The sequence below is a fragment of the Dryobates pubescens genome, chromosome 3, assembly GCF_014839835.1.
Source record: "Dryobates pubescens isolate bDryPub1 chromosome 3, bDryPub1.pri, whole genome shotgun sequence".
Taxonomy (NCBI): Eukaryota; Metazoa; Chordata; class Aves; order Piciformes; family Picidae; genus Dryobates; species Dryobates pubescens.
This window is the reverse complement of record NC_071614.1, coordinates 7,419,494-7,444,796: the sequence shown is the minus strand read 5'-3', so window position 1 is coordinate 7,444,796 and position 25,303 is coordinate 7,419,494. Positions and strand designations below refer to the sequence as shown.

The 25,303-nt window shown below is 46.2% G+C and overlaps 1 protein-coding gene across 7 annotated transcripts in view; it reads left to right on the top strand.

Moving 5' to 3' along the window:
- The window catches only part of DTNA (dystrobrevin alpha), a 232,385-nt gene that overhangs the window by 53,338 nt on the left and 153,744 nt on the right, over positions 1 to 25,303 (top strand). The window contains exon 2 of one of the 7 annotated variants that reach the window (XM_054179626.1): positions 9,086 to 9,148. The exons of the other annotated variants lie outside the window; for them this stretch is intronic. The gene's annotated coding sequence lies outside the window, so the exon portion shown is untranslated. The remainder of the gene's footprint in view (positions 1 to 9,085; positions 9,149 to 25,303) is intronic. 7 annotated transcript variants of the gene reach the window in all.

The window sequence follows — 25,303 nt, the reverse complement described above, 5'->3', positions numbered from 1 at the left end:
ATTAAGATTGGATGTTAGGATCAAGTTCTTTGCCATGAGGTTGGTGGAACACTGGAACAGGTTGCCCAAGGGAGGTGGTTGGAGCCCATCCTTGGAGATATTCAAGGTCAGGCCCAACAAGGCTCTGGGCAACCTGATCTAGTTGAGAGCACTCCTGCTTACTGCACAGGGGCTTGGACTGGATGACCTTTGGAGATCCCTTCCAACCCAGACCATTCTATGATTCTATGGAGTTGTCCTTGAGCACTCATAACCAAATAACAGCTGCAGATAGAATTAGTTGGTAATCTTGGGCTTTCCTGCTGCATTTTAAAATACACCATTTAACAAGGGTCTGTGCTTTCTAGTAATTGCTACCTTTTCAGTCCATGTTTATTCTTAATGTGACATTGTCCTTGCAACAAGATCAGGAAACACTGGTGATTCTTTCCAGGTTTCTAAAGCAGGGATAGTTTGGCTGGCACATACTTCTGTCCCCCCCCCCTTTTTGTTTAATACACAGCTCATTTAGATTGGATTAAGAAGGCTACTGTATCCTGTGTGTAATATGGAAATGTAATCCCTTTCCTGGGTTTAAATCAGCCTTTAAACTGACTGCAGAGTGACTAACTTTACATCTGGGGAAAAAAAGTGCATTAACTTGCAAAGGCAGCACAGTGATTTAAACATTTGTCTAACTTTTGAGCTGATAATTCTGAAATCTTGCCACCCTTTTCACATGTAGTCTTAACTAATTTGTGTCACTGAAAGCTTCCTTACCTTACTTGGGGAATTAAATTTAATCTGGGAGAGCTGGCTAGACCCCAGGAAAAAAAAGGCACATCATCTGGACAAGGTGGGAAGCATTTCTCTTGGTATTTGATGTGTATTTTTAACTGCCATTGCCGTTACAAGTATTTCCCTTTCCTTTGAACATACACAAACAAAATGGATTTCCACACAGATCAATCAAAATGCAAAATGCTTTATGGTTTTCCTTTTGTCTTTAAAAGTTTGATCAATTTGCATGTCTCATTAGGGAAAGTAAAATCACATCAGCTTCAGAGCAGGTACAGGGAGTGCTGGTCGGGCAGTGCAAGGAGAGCAGAGACTCCAGCTGTGTTCTCTGCCTGGCTGTTCTGTAAACAGGTCATGATTTTCTTTAAAAACCCCAGTTCTGATTATCACATTGCTTCCCCTACAAACTATTCTGCAGCCTGACTTTCCACTTCTCTCCCACTTGCCAGGCCATTGGTAATGCTCTTCATCCCAACCTCCGCATCATCTTCCCCCTAATTCCAGCCATAGAGTTGGGTGAGTGACTGGCGCATCAAACACACAGTCACAGCAACAAGGGCAGGCTGGCAGCATATCCAGAAGTGACAATTCAGCAAAAGATTTTGCTCCATCTCTTCTACTTGCCTACAGTCTCAGTTAGGGAGGAAAATTCTGGAGACAGAATTTCAGTTGCAAGAAGCATCCTGAGCACATCTCCTGTAGACCCATGTCAGTTCAAACAGAAGTCATCAGGAAGATTCAGACCTGCTGGTGAAGCAGTCACCTGCACTCATAAGCTCTCAAGCTTCCTGTGAGCCACCCTTGCAGGGGGATAAAACATCCCTTTTGTTAATAAGCTCTATGGCTGTTTGCTGATGGTGGCAGACAGATAACAGTTGTACTTGCCTGCCAGATTTCAAGGTTTTCTATGAAAGCATGGAGGAATGAATGCTTCTTAGGAAAGGAGTGATAGAAGATTTCTTTTAGCACAGGTAAACCCATGTCCATCCAATAACTTTAGCTATGAAAATTGCTGAATGTGTATAAATAATGCATTCAGCTTGAGTCTGGTATGTAAAATATCAGGTCAAGCAAACAATTCAGCAAGTTTTTTCATAGGAAGTGGGTATGAGCAGAGGGAACTTGCTAAAGTGATGATAGCAAGAAGCAATTCTGGGAGTCTAGAAGATAGTAAATACAAGTTCAGAAATCACACAGCCAGGTAAATAAATCTGGTAGCAGAAGGCTGAAAAGAATCCAAGCAAATGTAAGTTCTTAATCTGCATTGTCTGGTGATGTGTTCCTAAAATAGAATTTAAAGTGCTAGAGATTAAAGCCTTCTTTGAAAAAGAAAAACCCATAAATAAAAATCCAGGCTTAGGTGAACTCTTCACAGGGTGGTGCAGTTACACTGGAAGGTGAACAGGTGTCTGCTGAGAGTCATGTGCAGTTACTCGTAACTCAGTGATGACTTGGACTGCATGGCCTCATCTTTGCTATTGCACTGTTTCATGCCCACACTGCAACTCTGTTCTCTCTGTAAAAGGCACCAAGTAAGTAGGTAGACTGATAGTTTTTCAGGCCACTCACTTCTCCTGGATTTGGAAATAAATTCCTTGTGCACAAAGCCTCAGCTTTTGTAACTGTGCATGTAAAATACTACATAAGTGCATATAAAATACTGCATAAGTCATCCAGTGTGTTATGCCCAAGAGAAACCGAGCCTTGCCAGAAAGCACCCTCAGCCCAGCCAGGTCTGACCATGCCTATTTCACAGGTCGTTAGTCCTATCCCTTTTCTCTTGTACACCATTGTAGATGACTGCTCAGGCTTGCATTAGACATGACTACATGTACTGACAGACTCAGTATAGAGCAAGGAAATAAACCTGCCTATCTCAGCCCTGGAAGAAATACTCTTAGTTGTTTTTCCACCCTGCCCCTAGCAGATAGAGGAGGCAAATGAAAAGAGGGGAAGGTTATGCAAACACTGGCCCAGTTCTTGCTGGGTCTGCAGTATTTTTCACTATGCCACCTAACTCACCGCCTCTCATAAAGCAGCATAGCAAGGGCACACTTGGCTCACCAGGCACACAGTGAACTGCAGTGGTGGTGTGGAGCTCCAGAGGATTCACTGAGCTGTCTAAAACTACCTGAAGGGTGACTGTAGCCAGGTGGGGGTTGGTCTGTTCTCCCAGGCAACCAGCACCAGAACAAGAGGGCACAGTCTCAATCTGCACCAGGGGAAGTTTAGGCTGGATGTTAGGAAGAAATTCTTCACAGAGAGATTGGCCATTGGAATGGGCTGCCCAGAGAAGTGGTGGAGTCACCATCACTGGAGATGTTTAAGAGGAGACTTGATGGGGTGCTTGGTTGCATGGTTTAGTTGATTAGATGGTTTTGGATGATAGGTTGGACACGATGATCTCAGAGATCTTTTCCAACCTGGTTAATTCTTTATTCTGTGTGCTGGTAGCTTTCAACACCAGTACAGGCTGGGGAGCAACTAGTGTGACAGCAGCTCTGCAAGATGAGAAGGGGTGGGTCTCATTTTGGGTCTCTAGCTGAACATGAATTGGGAATGTCAAGCTGCTGCATGGTATAAAGAAAAAGCAGCAAGGCACGATACTGGGATGCGTATGGGAGTACAGACTGCAGGGACTAACCTCTGTGCTGGGAAGTATGGAGCTGGAGTCCAGCGTGCAGGCTGGATGGAGCACTACTCTTGAAGAAAACACTGGCCACTTTGAGAGTAGAAAGGAGGGCAGGAAAAAGGACCAGAGATCCAGATGACATGCCCCAGGAGAAGAACTTGGAATGTTTATGTGTTCAGTGCCAAAGGAAGAGCAGTCAGCTGGGGAGCAGATAGGAGGCAGGCAGGTTTTCAAGCACAGATAGCCCAGCACAGGCTGGTGCAAAGAGTGGGCCATAGACAAAGAGAAACGGGTCCAAAGTGAAGCAAGAAAGAAGAGGTAAACCCTAGGAAAATGTAATCCCTGAAACACACTGCCAGTGGAGGTTGTGGAATCTCCCATTGTGGAGGTGTTAGGAATGGCTTTAATAAACACAAGCAAAGCGTATCTGACTTTCTCTCACAGTGGGAGGTGAATTGCACATCTTTTCTACCATCCTTGTGGTTTGGTGATAGTGGTAATAATATTGCACATGGAATTATTTCCTTAATGAAAAACATGCTTCCTAAATTGTGGTGAAAAGATCTCTGCTGAGGTGCAGAGGCATTTAACCATCACAAAATTTCCTCATTTTGAAATGTTCCTTAGGTAAGTGGTTAAGGCATAAACAGCTGGCTTTGCAATTCAGCCCAAATGTCATTGTCCTGAAATACTTGGGGACATCACTCTGTCAGCTGGCACTTGACAATCCATCCTAAATGTGAAACACATAATTGGATTCTGAGGGATGAAATCCAAGTCCCCTTTCAAGTCACGGGTTGTGATGAGGTAAAAATTCCATGCTGAGGAGAGAGTGGTGCCCACTTGTGTGTGCTTAGCTGTGCTGGCCTAGGCAGGCCTCTTGTTTTCAGGATGAGGCTATGAGGAGTGGGTTGTAAGAGCGTGTAACCTTTGCTATGGCAAACATTTGGTCGCAGGAGAGGGCCTTTGGAGTGCTTGTGTGGGGGAGTGAGAGTTTACAGCAGGCATTATGTGAGGTGAATTAATTACTTTTTCCTTTTTTCAGATAATGCCACCAAAACTAATTTGCACCATCTGGACTGAAACAGGGGCGGTCAGTAAAAAAGCAGCATGCATTTTGGATCTTGACATTTAATCTGATAAGACTTTAGGCAGTCTATATTCTTTTCAGACTCTATTCTCATTAGGCACTGGGCCCCATGCTCTTTAACGTCTTTATTGATGATCTGGAGGAGGGCATTGAGTCCATCATCAGTAAATTTGCGGACCACACCAAGCTGGGGGCAGGAGTTGATCTGCTGGAGGGTAGAGAGGCTCTGCAGAGGGACCTCGACAGGCTGGACAGAGGGGCAGAATCCAATGGCATGAGATTGAACACATCCAAGTGCTGGGTTCTGTACATTGGCCACAACAACCCCATGCAGTGCTACAGGCTGGGGTCAGAGTGGCTGGAGAGCGGCCAGGCAGAGAGAGACCTGGGGGTGCTGGTCGATGGTAGGCTGAACATGAGCCTGTAGTGTGCCCAGGCAGCCAAGAAGGCGAATGGCATCCTGGCCTGTATCAGGAACAATGTGGTCAGCAGGAGCAGGGAGGTCATTCTGCCCCTGTACACTGCTCTGGTTAGGCCGCACCTTGAGTCCTGCGTCCAGTTCTGGAAAGAAAAAGCCCAACTCTTATCTTCTGACCCCTGTACTGGACTCCTCAGTTTAGGAAAGATGTTGACTTGCTGTAACGTGTCCAGAGCAGGGCAACAAAGTTGGTGAGGGGCTTGGAGCACAGCCCTGTGAGGAGAGGCTGAGGGAGCTGGGGTTGCTTAGCCTGGAGAAGAGGAGGCTCAGGGGAGCCTTCTTGCTCTCTCCAACTCCCTGAAGGGAGGTTGTAGCCAGAGGGGGGCTGGTCTCTTCTCCCAGGCACCCAGCACCAGAACAAGAAGACACAGTCTCAAGCTGCACCAAGGGAGGTTTAGGCTGGATGTTAGGAAGAAATTCTACAGAGAGAGAGAGATTGGCCATTGGAATGTGCTGCCCAGGGAGGTGGTGGAGTCACCATCACTGAAGATGTTTAAGAGGAGACTTGATGGGGTGCTTGGTTGCATGGTTTAGTTGATTAGATGGTTTTGGATGATAGGTTGGACACGATGATCTTGAAAGTCTCTTCCAACCTGGTCTGGTCTGGTCTGGTCTGGTCTATTCTATTCTATTCTATTCTATTCTCTCTAGGGTAATATAATCCCCCCCCCCCCCCCTATATGTTCTTTTATTATTTTTGTTGTTATTAGCAGTGGCCTTTAATTTGCATTTAATATTCAGGTAGCTGCAAGTTAAATGTTTCTCCAGCTTTTGGTTCATCCCTGCTGATGAAATGCATGCAGAGTCTCCAGGTGCTATGGGATGGAACAGTTCTACTGAAAATCCTCTGGCTTTGTTTATGCCAGCATTAATTCAGAGCAGGTTCGCTGTTCACAGTCTGGCTGCCTTAGATGTAGGGTAGACAACAGTCTGAATTTCATCCTCAGAAAGATCACATCTTTTTTACATCACATTGATGTAAAAGCTGAATGGGAATCTCAGAGCTGAGAGTTGAAATTTTGTGCCTCGTGGTGTATTGTTGCATTTCACATCCAGATTTCTTTGCAGGCTTCTCTTATCTGTGTAGTGACGTGCCCTGTGTAGGAATTGCATGTGTGTACCTGAGGCTAGAAGAAGCCTGCAAGAAAGCACAAACCCCACACTTTAGGACCACCAATATATCAGTTGTGAGTAACCTTACCGTGTTACTGTAGCTAAGACTAGAAACACAGTTAAATTGGAATGGTTTGAAACTGCTATTAGGGGGAAGAGGATGGATGAAAACAGTTTCATCCTCACAACGTCATGTTTTCATTGACCTACTTAGAGTGTGGAAGAAAATGTGTCCCTTCCCCTTAGAGCAGAATGGGTTTGTTCAGCAATTTTCTAATGCAGCTGCACAAGAGAAGACTGCCTTTCCTGACCATTCCAGAAGGATTTGGAAAGGACAGTACTGGTATTTCACACACTTAGTGCTAAGATGTGTAAGTTCCTGTCCAAGCCATAATGTTATCAATCTAATCAATTTGGCAGAGAGTGCTGTGACTGAAAAAAGAGGGGGGAAAGACTTGTATTCAGAAGTGAGAGGAAAAGGGCCATACCTGGGATACAACTGTGCAGAGGAACCTTTTATGGGACTCAGGTTTCCTTCATTTTTATCATCTTTATTTCCCCCCATGCAAAGTCCCTGCTTTGGGACTGCCTTGGGGTCCCTGCTGTCCCTGCCTTGGGGTCACTTGCAGCTGAGCAGCCCTGTCCTTCACCTACTGAAGGGAATGGCTGCAGCCTGCTTTCACTTCAGGACTTCCCTTGAGTGCTTCACATCAGGGAATGGCTGAGCTGTGTGAAGGCATGGTGTAGGGCCTGGCCCTTTTTGGGTGCGCAAACCCATGTCTACACAAAGCCTCGAAAACTGCTCCATTAGGAACAGGGGCTGGAAGCAGAGGAGTCCTGAATGTTGTATGGCACTGCCTTTCACATCCAGTGCTCCTGACAAAACCACTGAGCAGGGGACCATGGCTGCAGATCTCACAGCATCACCACCGGAGAGAAATCCCAGCTGCTCTTGCTTCTTCACATCTGTCCCATCAGCAAACACCGTGAGATGCACATAGAATCACAGAATCAGTAAGGCTGGAGGAGACCTCAAAGATCATCAAGTCCAACCTATCACCCAACACCTCATGACTGCTAAACTATGGCATCAAGTGCCACATCCAGTCCCCTCTTGAACACCTCCAGGGATGGTGACTCTACCACCTCCGTGGGTGGCACATTCCAATGGCTAACAACTCTCTCTGTGAAGAACTTTCTCCTCACCTCCAGCCTAAACCTCCCCTGGCACAGTCTGAGACTGTGACCTCTTGTTCTGGTGCTAATTGCCTGGGAGAAGAGACCAACCCCCTCCTGGCTACAACCTCCCTTCAGGTAGTTGTAGACAGCAATGAGGTCTCCCCTGAGCCTCCTCTTCTCCAGGCCAAACAACCCCAGCTCCCTCAGCCTCTCCTTGCAGGGCTGTGCTTGAGGCCTCTTCCCAGCCTCATTGCCCTTCTCTGGACACGTTGAAGAGTCTCAATGTCCTTCTTAAATTGAGGGGCCCAGAACTGGACACAGTTGCTCTGAGTTGCTCCAACTGTGTGACACATCAGTGCTCATGGGGCAGGCAGCACAAGGGGCTTAGGATGCAGCCTTCGTCCTTAGGACTTGTGCATGTGGTACTTACTGTTTGTTGTCTTATGCCTGGATTAGTGCATCTTTATCTGAAAGTACAGACCTGCAGCTAGTCCTTTCTAGGCTGCTCAGGTCACATTCCTCCACAAGGTGTTGTTGGTAATTTAGTATTGTCAGAGGCATTAGTCACTGCCATAGTAGCTTAATAACGCACAGTAGGAGCCAGCTGGTAATTAACAAATTAAAGACATGGTACACATTTTCCTCAAATATTTCATATGTAGCAAAAATAATTAGAAGCAGAGCACTTTGGGTGTTTAAAGCTGTTACATATACTTAAAACATTGTGCCGTGTTGGGAAATTATTCATTCTATTAAAGGTCAGCTGGGCCTAATTTTACCTCTGTCCCAGGATTCCTAAATGCACACTTAAGAGGTGGGAAGCAGGCAGAGAGCCAGAGCCCTGTCTTTTTTAACCCTTTAATTCTGCCTTACTTAACATGCTCATCACAATGGCTGTCTTCTGTGCCTGGTTTTGGGAGTGGCACAATGTTGTAGATCTCAGCTGCTCTTTTCTGCACTTCCTTGGAGCACAAGCCCTATGAGGAGAGGCTGAGGGAGCTGGGGTTGCTTAGCCTGGAGAAGAAGAGGCTCAGGGCAGACCTTGTTTCTGTCTACAACTACCTGAAGGGAGGTTGTAGACAGGCAGGGGCTGGTCTCTTCTCCCAGGCAACTAGTGCCAGAACAAGAGCACACAATCTCAAGCTGTGCCAGGGGAGGTTTAGGCTGGATGTTAGAAAGAAATTCTTCATAGAGAGAGTGGTTGCCCATTGGAATGGGCTGCCTGGGGAGGTGGTAGAGTTGCCATCACTGGAGGTGTTTAGGAGGAGACTTGATGGGGTGCTTGGTGCCATGGTTTAGTTGATTAGATGGTGTTGGATAATAGCTTGGACACGATCTCAAAGGTCTCTTCCAACCTGGTCTGGCCTGGTCTATTCTATTCTATTCTATTCTATTGCTTTGCCATTGGGAGTGTGTTGAATGTGAGGGTTATGTGCATGTGTGTGTGATGCAAACCTTCAGAAAGATGCAGTCAGCTTCTAGACAAAGCCAACACAAATTGTATGAAAACTGCTAAACTGGGAAAGATGCAGCCATGTGAGCGGGGGTGAGGATGGTTTTCATTACACAGTGTAAGTCAAATATCCCAGCAGGCACAAGGTTGCTTTAACTGGTGTTTTATCACCAGTTGGTGACCAGGGGTTTCAAATTCAGATGCTCTCAATTACCTGTGTGTGATGGTTGAGTGATAGTGCACTTTGATACGTCTCCCTTCCATGCTGCTTCAGCCCAGTGCTCCTTGGTCCTCCTGCAGCCTGACTCCAGGACTCAACTCTGAGTATCCCAAGCCTTTGACTCTGCTTTTTCTCTGGGGCAGGATCTTCTGAGGCAGAAGAAGCAGGGAACAGAGCGAGCGGTCGGAGCAGCGTCGTTTCTGCGGGTAGGGTGCGGTTAACTGTCTTCGTGGGGAGCACATGGGTACCGGCAGTGGCTTTGAGGAATGTGGTTTGTGTTTGAAAACTTTCCTCTTGGAGAGCAAAAAAATGCTGTTGAAAATGTGAAGGGGTGCTTTTTGATAGAGAGTGCAGTGTCTTTGTCAGACACTGACAGTTTCTATTCAAGCTCTGAACTCGTGGCACAGATACGAGCGGCTGTTCAGTGCCATGAAAGGCAGAGAAGAATCTGCCCCATAATACCTTTGCTCTTTGCTACATTCATTCACCTCCATGTTGTTTGATGGAAGAGCGCTGGGGATTTCAAAGAATATGTTTCTGAAGCTTATGAAAGAAAAGGCATTCCATATGCAATTTCTGTTTAAGATTTTTAGCCCCTTAGGGTCAGGCTCAGGTGTTTGGAGTGCTCCTTCAAACCTTTTGGTATGACTGCTGAGAGAGTAGAGATAGAAAAGGGCTGTTGAGTTATTCACACAATGCTGTTAACAGTGTAGACTTGTTTTGGGCACCCTGAATGCTGGGGGTAGCTTTTGCTTGGGGGTTTGCTGGTAGTGCTTTTTGCTGACTGTTGTCTCAGCAGAAAACCTTCACTGTTTTTACTGTAGTAACAGTAGAGCATGAAAGCCCAGGCAACACTGGAGTTGTGCATTGTGCAGACAGTGAGAGAGTAATCCTGCTGGCTGCACTCTGGATGGGTGAGAGCAGACATCTGAGAGGGCAAACAGAAATACAGGAACATGCTGCCCTTGACTGTGATCCCAGAGCAGTGGTGAGAGCAAGCCCTGTATCTCCCAGCCTGGGTGCAAGCAGCATCCAGATAGTTTTGCAGTGCTGCCAACAATCCTGCTCCCTTTGCTGTCCAGACTGAGGAGCCTGTTGCATGAACTGTGCTGGTGCATTTCTGCTGATGTTTCTGGCCTTTCCTCCAGTGCAGCCCAAAGGCAAGATGTGGGCATGGTCCCACCTGGTTCTGCCCCCGACCTGGCAGGGCTCTTGGCATCCACAACTGCAGCAGTGTAGCTGAGGGCTCTCACCCCTGTGTGTCTCCCAGTGACAGAACAGCAGTTGCTAGTGTGGAAGCTGGTCCCACAGGCAGGACATCCAAGAATTAGAGAGCACATCAGTTTTTACTGCAATCAGCATTAGGGAAAAATCTTTCACATTTTCCACCCCTCTGAAGCCCTTCATACACAAACTCCACAGTGGTTATGTCCTTTTACACTGCTGCAGTAATACTGCTACTAGCTTTGCTAAATTCTTTTTTAGCCTTTGAGTTAATTCAGTCCATGACCTTCACACTGAAGGTTTTTAAGTGCCATTACATCCCATAGAAGTCTAGATTGCTGTTGAGGGAAGTGAAAATAAATACCATAGTGAGGGGAATAAAGGAAACTTTTCTTTCTTCAATCTGATTGTTCATGTAATTGGGGAAGGCAGGGGCAGTCTTTAATACCTGCCACTCTGTTCTGCTGATGCTTCTGAAATACTTGGGCACAAGTCCTGGCGCTTTCTGTTCACGTAGGAATGAGGAAAGACATTGAGTCTGAATCTCCTTACTTGCTGCTTCTCTTGCGTTACATTGTGGGTTAGTATTTCAGCAGAGAGGTTACACACAAATCTCAGAGCAACTTAAGCCACAGAAATGTCTCTGTTCTCTAGTTTATTTTGGCAATGTAAGATCCATATAAGTTTGCATTCCAGAAGCATGGTGATGTTTCGATGCTGCCTTCAAAGCATTGCATTTCAATACAATTAATAACCACCCCCTCCCCCCCAAAGGTTTTTCTAGGCCAAATGTGTGACTTGTTACATTTCTTGTCTTCTGAGCACATCTGTAATTTTTATTCCAGCTGTAGAATTTTCAGCAAAGGAAAAAGTCCAACCCTTATCTTCTGACCCCAGTTCTGGGCCCCTCAGTTTAGGAAAGATGTTGACTTGCTGGAACATGTCCAGAGAAGGGCAACAAAGTTGGTGAGGGGTTTGGAGCACAAGCCCTATGAGGAGAGGCTGAGGGAGCTGGGGTTGCTTAGCCTGGAGAAGGGGAGGCTCAGGAGAGACCTTATTGCTCTCTACAGCTATCTGAAGGGAGATTATAGCCAGGTGGGGGCTGGTCTCTTCTCCCAGGCAATTAGCACCAGAAAAAGAGGACACAGTCTCAAGCTGTGCCAGGGGGGGTTCAGACTGGATGTTAGGAAGAAATTCTTCATGGAGAGAGTCATTGCCCATTGGAATGGGCTGCCCAGGGAGCTGGTGGAGTCACCATCATTGGAGGTGTTTAGGAGGAGACTTGATAGGGTGCTTGGTACCATGGTTTAGTTGATTAGATGGTGTTGGATGATGGGTTGGATGCAATGATCTTGAAGGTCTCTTCCAACCTGGTCTATTCTATTATATTCTAATCTATTCTATTCAATGCAATCCACAGTGGAGTTGATGGGATCCTAATGAATCTGGAGACATGTCCCCCCACCTGCCCAATGCCATACAGAAGGCTGAGCAGGAGGTGGAAATGCTATGTACAGGAGCTGCAGGTCAGGGCCTGATCAAGTTAGTCAGGGCAAGCATTGCTCTTCCCCTTGTGCTGCTCCAAACTGGTTCAAGAAACACAGGGACCTACTGGAGAGAGTCCAATGGAGAGCTACAAGGACAATTAAGAGGCTTGAACACCTCCCTTAGGAAGGAAGACTGAGGGAACTGGGGCTGATTTGTCTTGTGAAGAGAAGGCTGAGAGGGAATCTTATCAGTGTCTATGAGTATCTGAGGGGTGGGTGTCAAGATGAAGGTGCTAGGATCTTTTGGGTGATGCCCGGTGATGGGACAAGGAACAACAGGTACAAGCTGGAGCATGGGAGGTTCCACCTCAACATGAGGAGAAACTTCTTAACTGTAAGGGTAACAGAGCACTGGAGCAGGCTGCCCAGAGAGGTTGTGGAGTCTCCTTCTCCCGAGACTTTCAAGACCCACCTGGATGCATTTCTGAATGGCCTGTCCTAGGTGATTCTGCTTTGGCAGGGGGATTGGACTGGATGATCTCTAAAGGTTCCTTCTAACCCCCTAACATTCTATGATTCTATGACTGAGACCCTGATGTGCCATCTCTGGCACATTTTGCAGCTGTTTTCTGCTTCTAGATAATGCAGGGATGTGAACTTGAGGTCATTCCAGCCCCTCCGGCTGCCTCTCTGCTTGCTGAAACAAAGGCTGCCAGGTTTAGTCGCTGCCGTTTGCTGGGGCTGTTTCCACATGCACGCTTAGCCTGTGCTCAGGATTCCAAACACTCTGCAAGGGTCAGTGCTGACATCTTGCAGTGAGAGTCTCCCTGCCAATGAGGCCCCAGGCACGTAGATGTGTGTATGTATCTCTGCAGCGAATGGTTGTGGCGATACGGGTGAGCTTATCCGCTCGGCTTGCTCATCTGAACGTAGTCTTCCACGCTGAATTGCTGGGATGAAAGATTCAGCCCATCCTGTTTGGAATGACATGTGTTTATTCAGCCCATTGTTACAGCTGCTGCTGTTATTCATGCCTGATTTTTGCTTCCATGTAAGTTTTATTATACTTTGATCTCCTGTAGCACCCAACATACTTTAGAAAGCCACCTCCCCTGAAACTGTTATTTCACTGTAATTATGAAAGAACATGCATATGAATCACAAATGAGAATATTACCCAACTAGATGTTCCTAGAAACAGGAGAGCACTTACATGCAATACAATACATTAATAATTTATAAAGAGTCAGCTATTAAAGTGATTTTATTATTTATTTTTTTAATACTGTACATTGAGTACAAAGATGATGTGAAAAGAACCTTGCACTGAAGAGGTTTGTGGGCTTTTGAAACTTCGAAGTTTCCATCATCTAAGCCTAGTCACAGGTTTGAAAAGGAAAAGCTCAAATACTGCATCCAGTTCTAGTGTCTCCGTCATAAGAAGGACACAGAGCTGTTGGAGCTAGTCCAGAGGATGGCCACAAAGATCCAAGGGCTGGAACACTTCTGCTGTGAGGATAGGCTGAGGGAGCTGGGGTTGGTTAGCCTGGAGAAGAGCAGACTGTGGAGGGGACCTTAGAGCTGCCTTCCAGTACCTAAATAGATCCTACAGGAAGGCAAGGGAAAGGGCCAGCTGCAGAACTGCAGTAGTTCTAAAGCACTTTTGCACCACATTAAGTATGGAGGTACAGGCTGGGTCACTTTAAATTCCCTTGCTGATGTAGGCAACAAGTGGGAAAGGTTTGGGAAATTAATAGCCACACCTGAGGACTTGGCTTTTAAATAAAGAGCAGGATTTTCCAAAGGTTGCAGGAGGGGGTGGAATCAGCAGGAGAGAACAGATGTAAGACTTGTAAATTATCTTCTTTTTTAAGTGTTAAAGTTTGGGCAAAAGAGGTTGCAGTTCTCCCAGGAAGAAAAGTCTGTGTAATGAATAGTTGGTTGCCACCTAAATCCTTTCACTGGGAAATAAAGCAGTTGTGATTCCTGTAGCAGTATTTAAAGTGACAGGCATAGTTAAATCTGAGTTTGTCTAGTGAAACTTTGCTGAAGCTGTCACACCAGCATGATGATACCTTGGGAGCTTTACAATTTAAATCAGGTCTTTGTTGATGCCATCCTAGCAGGCGGTTCATGCTCTGTGCTTCCATTCTTCTGCTTCTGCCTTTTCTATGACCCCCTCTGTAGACCAAGGTGCTGCACATATGTGCCCTCACAGCCTCTCTGATTGAGGATTGATGAGAGGAACAGCATTCCCTTCATTTTCACCTGGCCAACAGCAGTCTTGAATAAACTGGGTGTATGTGGTTGTGGGGCAGGGACAGGAGATGGTCTTTGATGGAAAACCAAAGTGAAGATATCCCAAGACCACTTATGTGCTTTAGCCATCCTTGTCAGGTCAAACCCCAAAGATGAGACTGGCTGAGAGTTGGGAAAAGAACCCCCCCACCTTTCTGACACCCTGCTGCCCCCTGTCTTAGTGGCCTTCTGGGAAGGGACACCCATTCATTCCTAAGTTCATTCATTTCTCATTCATCCAATAACCCTGTTTCACGCTCTGGAAATACCGTGGTGGAAGACAGTGCACAGGCACTTCCCACAGCTTTAGCTGGAGTGTTACCCTTTGTGTCTGACTCCTAGAGATGCTGAGCAGCTGTAGTTCTGAACAGAGTCCACAGAAAGCAATCACACATGGCAATCACACTGTCAAAATAGAGCTCTCCTTACCAAGTTTATCCTGTTGTGCTTACCACACCAGACCTTAGTACTTGCAATTCAACTCTTTACTAATGGTGGACTCCTTATCTTTTGTCTCCTATTTATCAAATGTTGTACTTGTAATTTATCCATGCTGTCATATGCAATTCATGATCCATAACAACAGTCCTTCTGACCCTGTAGAAAACTGATGGGTAGAACTGCTTGGAAAATAATCTCCCCTGGAAATCTTATTAAAAGTAAAATTCAACTAGTTATTACAAAATTGACAGCCTGATTCATTCACCTGTCCAGGGCAGAATGGAAGGTCATCTCAAATTTGAACCCTTGGTAAAGAAGTGTCACTTCATATTAGTGTAACAGGCAGTCCAGAGATAGGATCACACATTACTGCAGGTAAGAGGTGCAAAAAGCCACTTACAAATTTAAAAGTAACATCCTTTATAAGTATGGTTATTGAGTAGGACATTGGTATTACAATCTTCCAAATGACAGCTCTATCTGACCATAATTCATTGTGAAATAGTTTCTAGTGTGCCAGGAGTTCTCTTGACCTGATGTCAGAACTTTATAGCTTAACTTTTATGACTCCCAAGAAATCAAATGCATTGCTGCTATTCTAAATCTAGTTTTTGCCTGCCTGATGATATTAGCATTTCTGTAATACCCACTAGTTTTTATACAATAGACCCTTAAAAGTCCTAAAAGTACCTTTTCTTTGTAGCTCTCGCACACACACAACCTCACTGAAGTGGCTAAGAACATGTTGCTAGCTACTTGTTTGTTGTTACTCCTTTTGGAGCTAGCAGAAAATAAAAAGCTGTTAAGCCTCCACCGCTTTTCACTTCTTTGGAGTTGTTCTGAGAACTGCAAACCATGTGTTCAGAGACTGGCTTCTAGGCCTGATCTTTTGTGCCCTACATGTGCCATTGGTAGACAGACCTGAAACTTGTCCAGTGAATTAGGAAAGGAAACTTCAGTGCCGAGAGCTCCTTGTAGTCCCTCAAGCAGGTCTGTCTCCAGATGGCTCTGGAAATGCTCGTTTGCTGCCTCGGAAGAAGGAATCGTTTTGCTCCTCTTTCTCTAAAGGTTGGTCTTTGTGAAACCTGCTCCTCTTTTCCTTTTGGCACACAAATAGAATGGCCTGTTGCTTGTCCAGGTATCCTCTTTCTTGAGTCTAATCCGAGCACCCATCTCTGGTTTCTTTTTCATCTGCTGAAGTATGACTGTGATAATTTTATCTGGACAGCCTGTGTGGCTCCACTTGCATTTAAGCGGCAGCCTGACTGGCTGTGGGTTTGGGCACATGACCTTGGGAGAGACAGAGACTATTCACCTTCTGAAAGCCTCCTGTGATGTGTATGTGTCTGATACTGCTTTGTAAGGCACAACACCCCCCGTCCTTTGGTGTCTCTCACTGCCCAGAGTGGACACAGAACAATTTTTCTGAGCTCATCTGAGTTCAGCTGGCAGCTCTGCCTCCTTTCTGCTTCCCTCCTCTCTTTATTGCCCTGCTTATTTTCAGCTCTCTGCAGTAGTTGCTAATGTGATCTGCTATAAACAAAACACATCAAGTCCTGACTGTGTAATAGATTGGTAGCAGTGCCAGTTAGGAAAGTTGCCCAGCATTCCCATTATAGTACCCTAGGTTTGGGGGCATTAGTGAAATTGTTGATTTTTGAGCTGCAGTTTTTTCAGGCCAGCTGTTTGCCTCAGCCTGAGTATTTTTGGAATATTTCAGCTCAAGTGATTCACTAAGACTGAGAACAAGGCAAGCATAAAAATAAGTTGCTTTCTTCACCTTAAAAGCAAACCTCAGCTATTTTCTATGGTATGCTCTAAGCTATCTCACATTTTGGAGCAAGGATGTCAGCTCCAGCAGTGCACATGACCTTTGCGTGAGGAGCTCTTCTGGTATTTGTCCCTGTGCAAGTCTGCCCACACATGATCTATACAGTAGTCTTCAGGGGAAAATGAATCCAGAGTAGTTTACCTGTGCTGAGATCCATCTGCTGGTGAAGATCTTAGATAGATTCAGCCCCTCTACAGGTGCTGGAGAGCCTCCTTCCATGCCTGCTCATGCATGACAACAAGGCTGGTGAGAGGACTAGGACAAGCCCTACGAGGAGAGGCTGAGGGAGCTGGGGTTGCTTAGCCTGGAGAAGAGGAGGCTCAGGGGAGACCTTATTGCTGTCTACATCTACCTGAAGGGAGGTTGTAGTCAGGAGGGGGGTGGTCTCTTCTCCCAGGCAATTAGCACCAGAACAAGAGGACACAGTCTCAGACTGTGCCAGGGGAGGTTTAGGCTGGAGGTGAGGAGAAAGTTCTTCACAGAGAGGGTTGTTAGCCATTGGAATGTGCTCCCCAGGGAGGTGGTGGAGTCACCATCCCTGGAGGTGTTCAAGAGGGGATTGGACGTGGCACTTGGTGCCATGGTTTAGTAGTCATGAGGTCTGTGGTGACAGGTTGGACTTGATGATCTTTGAGGTCTTTTCCAACCTTATTGATTCTATGATTCTTCCTTAGTCTTGGAGCACCTGGCAGGTTTTGTGCTGTGTTTGTCTTCAGACAGCTTGTGGAGACACAGAGCTCCAGTGTTTGGTTTACAATAGATCAGTGAGGAAGTGGTTGTGAAAAGTGTGTGCTGAGGAGTCACAGACTGCAGCCTTGAGCCTTACACACAAGGAGAGCAAGGCTGCAGTTCTGTGGGCAACCTGAACTTTGGCATCTCCTGGCTCTTGCACATTGAGACTGCTGAAGCAGACATGTAACATTCTTGTTTCCTAGTTCTGCAGGAGTAATTCTGCACCTAAAGCAGCCTTGCTCCTGGTTTTATTGAGTAAAGGTAACAGAACATCCAGTGCTTTGTAGTAGTTACCCTGCTTAGCCTTCCAAACTGCCTGGATTGGGGGTCTCAGAGAGCTTCTGGGCTTCCACACCTTCAGAACTCACACAGCCTCCCAGAGAGCAAAACATGCGCTCTGGCAGGACAGGCAGGGAAGGGGAGAGGGACCCTACTTCTTCTTGAGAAGCATGGTCTCAGGGGAAAGAAAATGTCTTGGCCTCAAGTTGGCCTTGGTTTATGAGCAAGTGTTTTCCAAAATTTCTAGGTTTCTCCCATGCTACACAGAACTCTTGAGGGGAGAAAAACAATCAGAAGGAAAATAAATACAGAACAGTTTGAAACCTTGGTTATAGATCATTGACCAGTATTGAGGAGAAAAGAATCCTCTTGTCCCCAGTGTGTCTGATGTTAGGATAACATCTCTCCTCTGGTCTGCTTTTTTCCCCCCTGTGGCTGTTCTCTTTAGCATCTCCCTTTTCTTCAGGAGGAGCTTCTTTGCTTAATTTCTGTTTTGTTCATTGTGGGCAGGTGACAGTTATTTCCCACATACTAAATGCCCCCTGCTTACTGTGTCTTATCCACTTGAATAGATTTGCTTGAGAACAGTGTGAAAGACATGATGGAGGGGGAAGCAAAGAGTTAATTATTTTTCAGTGCTACTTAATACTTTGGATACTTTTCTGTATTGATCCCCCAATCCTCTTATGGCTCCCTAAATAAATTCTTTATTGTGGAAAAAAACTTAGGAGTTTATAATGCTGTGAGTCCTGTGTCCAGTTCTGGGACCATCAGTTTAAGAAGGACATTGAGACTCTTGAACATGTCTAAAGAAGGGCAACGAGGCTGGGGAGAGGCCTCGAGTACAAGCCCTATGAGGAGAGGCTGAGGGAGCTGAGGTTGCTTAGCCTGGAGAAGAGGAGGCTCAGGGGAGACCTTACTGCTCTCTACAGCTACCTGAAGGAAGTTTGTAGCCAGGAGGGGGTCAGTCTCTTCTCCCAGGCCACCAGCACCAGAACAAGAGGACACAGTCTCAAGCTGCACTGGGGGAAGTTTAGACTGGAGGTAAGGAGAAAGTTCTTCACAGAGAGAGTTGTTAGCCATTGGAGTGGGCTGCTGAGCGAGGTGGTGGAGTGACCGTCCCTGGAGGTGTTCAAGAGGGGATTGGACCACTCGGTGCCATGGTCTAGTAGTCATGAGGTGTTGGGTGTCAGGTTGGGCTTGATGATCTTTGAGGTCTTTTCCAACCTTATTGATTCTATGATTCTATGAGGTCACTTTCCCCTCCAAAGATCTTATTTATATAACTCTTTCCTGCTTTCAAACTGCTACAGTTTCTCCTCTAGTACTAATGGTTTGAGAACAAATAATAGGCAAAGTTTGCGACCTGCACCTGTTGAAAACACAAATTTTTGGCATCTTGGAGACACACAAAACAAAAAGGCCTCCCCCAGACATCAGCAGCAAACAGCTTTGGGATTTTTTTCTAATCTCTTTCACAAGATTTTCTGTGCTCCCTTCTCCTGCCTTTCACCTTATTGGACCTCAAGTTTTTTTGCCTGCTCAGTGAGGATTAATCTGGCCCAGGCAGAAAGGATGTGGAGAGAGAGAGGCTATGACCATGCCTCTGTGACTCTATCTCTGCAGTTTCCAAAAGTATAAAATAATTCATCAACTGGACAACTGAAAAAATGTAATCCAGAGTGAAGTGGTTTATTACAGGCATGGCCTTTTATTTATCTAAGGCAAGTTTTTCCCACTGTGGGGAAGTACATGTTTGGAAACAAATAAAAAGAAGAAATCCAATGTCCCAACAATTTACTCCAGACCAAGGCTGCCTGCCTGTCTTCTTCAGGGCAGCAGTCCAGTTCACATGCTGTCATCTGTGTGTTAAACCTCGGTGCAGTGGAATATTAAGGGATGCAGAAAGCAGTACTGAACTCAGCCATTATTTAAATACACCCTGGGCTTTCCTACCTGAACAAATGGATTGCCAGCTGCTCAGACAAAAACACTCAAGTGAAGGTAGGAGAGTAACTGGTGTGTTCTGTGGACAAACGTATTTCCCAGGTTGTAGGTAATGCAGGGGAAACGTGAACTTGATGCCAAAGAAAGGAAAGATGCTGAACTGTACGAGCTGATGAGCAGATAAAGCAACTGTGAGCATATATTGCTTTTGCAAGTGGTTTAGTGTGTACAGAAATAACTGCTGTGCAGGCCAGGCTGGGTGCCAAAGCCATCTTCTCTGCTTGTATGGTGCTGAGGTTGTCAGTGCTTACCCCCAAACTGACGTAGCTGTTGGCATAAGCCTTGACTAGCAATGATCGCTTCGATGTCTGAAATATAATACAGCATACAGGAGACTTCTGTACAAAAAGGGCAGCAGAGGGAAGAATCCCTCTGTGCTCATGATGAGAAGTAACAGATGGGCAAGGAAGGCACTGTGTTTGCTGGAGGCTGGAGAGGGGAGTGGGAGGGCAGAGCACAAGCACAGTTTTGCCGTTGCTGTCCTGCCACATACCAGGTGCTGTGACCGGAGCCTCACTGCAGCGTTCTCTCTGCAAACAGAATTCCAGTTTCTGTGTATGGGGTTAGAAACAAAGGCTTAAAAGGAAAATGTGAAAGTCCTAAATTCTAAAAATATGTAAAATCTTGGTTGTACAATTTCAAGGAAAAGTCTGTGACAGCTATTTTCCAATCACATGAATCAAGTGGCCTTTAAATGACAAAAGTGTTTGGATGATCAGCTGGGAAGTGGATTTAGGATGTCAGCTCGAGCGGTCTCACTCTACTGACATTAAACATAGCTTTGGTGATGAAACTTTGCCTCTGGCTGTGCGCTAAAGGAAGTGGAACTCCCTCTCTCAAATGAAATATGTGGTTCACAGGATATGTGACACTTGCTTGTCCCAGGAATTCGCACCTTACACAGCAGAAGGGAAAAAGAACATTGTAGGCACTGCATGAAGAAACGGCTCATTCACAGAAAGCACCATTGCTAATGTCACTGGGAAGAGGCAGCACAACACATACCAAAAGCACTACTGTGAAAAATAGGGTGGTGTTTGAGGGTTTTCTTTCTAGCTGGAAGGATGTGCTACTGTCAGTCCTCCACTCAGGAACAAAAGCTAATATTTTTGAGAACATCTTTGTTTTCATACTCTCCTAGAATTTTTCCTATCTTTGTACCACCTCTATTCATTTAATAACCTCTATTTGGAATTAAGGATACTTGAATGTAGTATACTGGTTCTAAGAGAAACTGTTAGAACTGAAGTACCTTTTCTGAGGTACAGGAGTTTTCTAGGAGCTCTGTCTGCACACTGTCTAGGCTTGCCAAAGAGTTTTGTTTGAACATATCCTAGAGCATGGCAATTACTCAGGCAGGGATGGTTTCTGTCTTTATTTCTTGCTCTGAGTGTCTGTCTATTGCTAGTGGTGGTGACTGGTGCCACATCCAGCTGGCAGCCAGTCACTAGTGGTGTCCCCCAAGGATCAGTGCTGGGCCCCGTACTCTTTAATATCTTTATTGATGATCTGGATGAAGTGATTGAGTCCATCGTTAGTAAGTTTGCAGATGACACCAAGCTGGGGGCAGGAGTTGATCTGTTAGCGGGTAGGAGAGTTCTGCAGAGGGACCTTGCCAGGCTGGACAGATGGGCAGAGTCCAAAGGCATGAGATTTAATACATCTAAGTGCCAGGTTCTACACACTGGCCACAACAACCCCATGCAGTGCTACAGGCTGGAGTCAGAGTGGCTGGAGAGCAGCCAGGCAGAAAGGGACCTGGGGGTACTGGTTGATAGTAGGCTGAACATGAGCCAGCAGTGTACCCAGGTGGCCAAGAGGGCCAATGGCATCCTGGCCTGCATCAGGAACAGTGTGGCCAGCAGGAGCAGGGAAGTCATTCTGCCCTCTACTCAGCGCTGGTTAGGTCACACCTTGAGCACTGTCTCCAGTTCTGGGCCCCTCAGTTTAGGAAAGATGTTGAGATGCTGGAACATGTCCAGAGAAGGACAACAAAGCTGGGGAGGGGTTTGGAGCACAGCCCTATGAGGAGAGGCTGAGGGAGCTGGGGTTGCTTAGCCTGGAGAAGAGGAGGCTCAGGGGTGACCTTATTGCTCTCTACAACTACCTGAAGGGAGGTTGTAGCCAGGTGGGGGTTGATCTCTTCTCCCAGGCAACCAGCACCAGAACAGGAGGACACAGTCTCAAGCTGCACCAGGGGAGGTTTAGGCTGGATGTTGGGAGGAAGTTCTTCATAGAAATACATACATAGAATACATAGAATAAACCAGGTTGGAAGAGACCTTCAAGATCATCGCGTCCAACCCATCAACCAATCCAACACCACCCAAACAATTAACCCACGGCACCAAGCACCCCATCAAGTCTCCTCCTGAAAACCTCCAGTGATGGCGACTCCACCACCTCCCCAGGCAGCCCATTCCAATGGGCAATCACTCTTTCTGTATAGAACTTTTTCCTAACATCTAGCCTGAACCTCCCCTGGTGCAGCCTGAGACTGTGTCCTCTTGTTCTGGTACTGGCTGCCTGGGAGAAGAGACCAACATCCGTCTGTCTACAACCTCCCTTCAGGTGGTTGTAGAGAGCAATAAGGTCACCCCTGAGAGAGATTGGCCATTGGAATGTGCTGCCCAGGGAGGTGGTGGAGTCACCATCACTGGAGGTGTTTAGGAAGAGACTGGATGGGGTGCTTGGTGCCATGGTTTAGTTCATTAGATAGTGTTGGATGATAGGTTGGACTCTGTGATCTCAAAGGTCTCTTCCAACATGGTCTGGTCTGGTCTGGTCTATTCTATTCTATTCTGCAGCAACAATTTTCTCAGAGTCAAATTCAGGCTGCTGAGAGCACCTCAGTGTGCATTTTCTTTTTAAAACAGCAGAGAAACAGTGGATATAAAGGTTATGATCTTTATCAGTGTAGTTTTAGGTCTGAACAATCTCTGTCAAGATTCTCATTTGTGGCTGTGGAGGGGATGTATTCAGTACTGCAGGGAATGTGGCAGTTGCTTTAGGTAAGTCAGCTGGTCTGGAATTTATTGGTGTTAGCATTACTATTATTGTTATTATTATTTCAAAGGGAAAAGGCTGATTTTGAAGCATGAGCGTTTCTAAGCAATGTGTCAGTTTTACTTCCTTGTGGAAAGAGCTCTGGCATCCAGATTTAAGGATCTAGCTGAAGATAGCATACTGAATAGCTCACTGGCTGAGACACTGGGGCTATGTCAGTTCCAGTGTACACGCTGCAGAGATGCCTCTGGCACTAAGACAGACTAGCAAGGCACAGCACGTGCCCATTCCTCTGAACTGAGTCTCCAGAGCGGGGTGGCTGCAAGCAAATAGCCTGCTGGAAATGTCTCTGGCCCCTGCAAATTTCCAGTCTGTGCCTAGGAGCCCATTGGAGGAAGGAGTGCTGCTTAGGACCAAAACCATGCCGGGGATCACTGTAAGGCTGTGGGCAACAGCTCCAGCTCCCAGGAACATTCCCTTGCCCAGTTTCACTTACTTATATAGACATAGTCTTATCAGGGAGATGAAACCAAATTAAGCAGTGGTTTGGTTGCTGTGACTTGCCTTTGTGTGGGAAGACACAGGCTATGAACACCACTGGTCACTGTAATAGGTTATCAAATAGCTCTAGGCAAGCTGCCTCGTTAACAGCTCCCAAGTCAAGGTGGAACAAATCTGCCTTGGAGAACACCAGAGCCCAGCTTCTCTGCTTGTTTGTTTGGGTTTTTCTGTTGGGCAGGATCTTGCTGTCAGCAGGGTTTTTCAGGAGACATTGCACATTTGCTTTCAGAAGCAATGGAAATTGCCCACTGAAGTTGTGGATGCTCCCTCCCTGGAGGAGTTCAAGGCCAGGTTGGACAGAGCCTTGAGCAACCTGGTCTAGTGGAAGTTGTCCCTGCCCCATGGCAGGGGACTTGGAGCTAGATGATCTTCAAGGTCCCTTCCACCCCAAACCATTCTATAATTTTATGATAATTCTGTAAAACCTTGCCACTGGATACAAGAAAGTTTGTCTCCTGGGCCCAGCACTATGGTCAGTGTGCTGCAGTGGGGCAGTGATGCCCTGATTTCTGTCAGGAATTGTCTTCCAGTTTCCTTTATAGCTGGCATTCTCTTTTCTCTATTTACAAAGAAGTACTCATATTAGTACCTTTTCTTTGTACCTCATTGCCTGTAGTGTGGTTGTATTACTGTGGTTTACTGATGTAGTGTGAGGTGTCCCTGCCCGTGGCAAGGGGGTTGGAACTAGATGATCCTTGAGGTCCCTTCCAACCCTAACAATTCTATGATTATATGATTCTGTAAGTAGCAGCGTGGAGCTCTGCTGGAGGTGCCAGATGTTACTGGTGCCTGTATGCAAATACTGAACCAACCTCAGAGGAGTTTGTCTACAGCTGCCTCAAAGGTTGGAGCCAGGTGGGGGTTGGTCTCTTCTCACATGCAGCAAGTGACAGGAAGAGGAAATTACCTCAAGATGTGCAGGCTGGGTATTACAAAAAAATTCTTCACAGAAAGGATTATCAGAGCATTGGGACAGACTGCCCAGGGAGGTGGTGGAGTCACCTTCCCTGGAGGTGTAAAAGGATTCATGGATGTGGTGCTTAGGGCTGTGGTTTAGTGGTAGTAGCTTAGTAGTAGGCTTGTGAGCGGTTGGACTTGATCTCAAAAGTCTCTTCCAACCTGAACAGTTGTGCAGTTCTGTGATTCTAACCCATATGGGGAAATTTGGTTTCAGAAGGATAGTGAGCTTCCAGGGATTGTCAGTGTCAGTCTGAGTTAACCTAGTTTGTGTGGGGATGTGCTTGTATGTAGGTCTGAGAGGAATCACAGTCAGGAGGTGAGCTAAAGGGCTCAGGCTTCTTTTCAGAGGGGAGTTTTCCTGAGTTGTGTCTCACATAAAGGAAATGTCTGTTCATGTGCACAAGACTAAGCAAATAATTCATAGACTAGAATAGAATTAACCAGGTTGGGAAAGACTTCAGAGATCATCATGTCCAACCTATCACCCAACACCATCTAATCAACTAAACCATGGCACCAAACACCCCATCCAGTCTCTCCCTAAACACCTCCAGTGATGGTGACTCCACCACCTCCCTGGGCAGCACATTCCAATGGCCAATCACTCTTTCTATGAAGAACTTCTTCCCAACATCCAGCCTAAACCTCCCCTGGTGCGGCTTGAGACTGTGTCCTCTTGTTCTGGTGCTGCTTGCCTGGGAGAAGAGACCAACCTCCTCCTGGCTACAACCTCCATTCAGGTGGTTGGAGAGAGCAAGAAGGTCTCCTCTGAGCCACCTCCTTTCCAGGCTAAGCAACCCCAAACCTCTCAGCCTCTCTTCATAGGGCTTGTGCTCCAAACCCCTCACTATAACCCCTCACATAAACTTCTGTCATGTGAGGATCAGTTTGCTGGTTGCTCAACTAGTTAAAGTAGCTGTATTCAAATACCAAAGTAATGGGCATGGTGGGAAAGCCTAAATCCACTAGAGCTGCTCATCTGTCTGTTTCTGCCTGATTTCCTGGTGTCATCCATGATATCCAAAGGCATGAGGATTAAAAGCAACTTGTGCAAAGGCCAGCTGAAACTGCTGAGCACTCTGCTGTTCAACAACAATAAACACAGTGACATTTTTAGAGAGGTAGATTTATTTCTTTTCTTAGCAATAAATTCTGTGCTGAGTAGGCAGGCTGGGCCTGTGGTTTCACAGGGAACTGTCAGGGTTGGAAGGGACCTGCAGTTCCAACCTCCCTGCCATGAGTGAGGGACACCTCACACTAGAACAGGTTGCCCAGAGCCCCATCCAGCCTGGTCTTAAAAACTTCCAGGGATGGGGCTTCCACCACCTGCCTGCTATAAATCCTTCCTTGGTATAAAGCAAAAACTTGATTTGACATATGTTTTAGATTCATGCTTTGGGCTAGTTTCTACTTCAATTTGCAAATATTTTCATTTTCTTTAGGGACCAGTGTCCTTCTGCTCATCCTCCTCCAGTCTTCTAACACAAGAGCCCTGGTTCCAGCTCAGTGTTTGCAGTTTCATGCTTGTGCAGCAA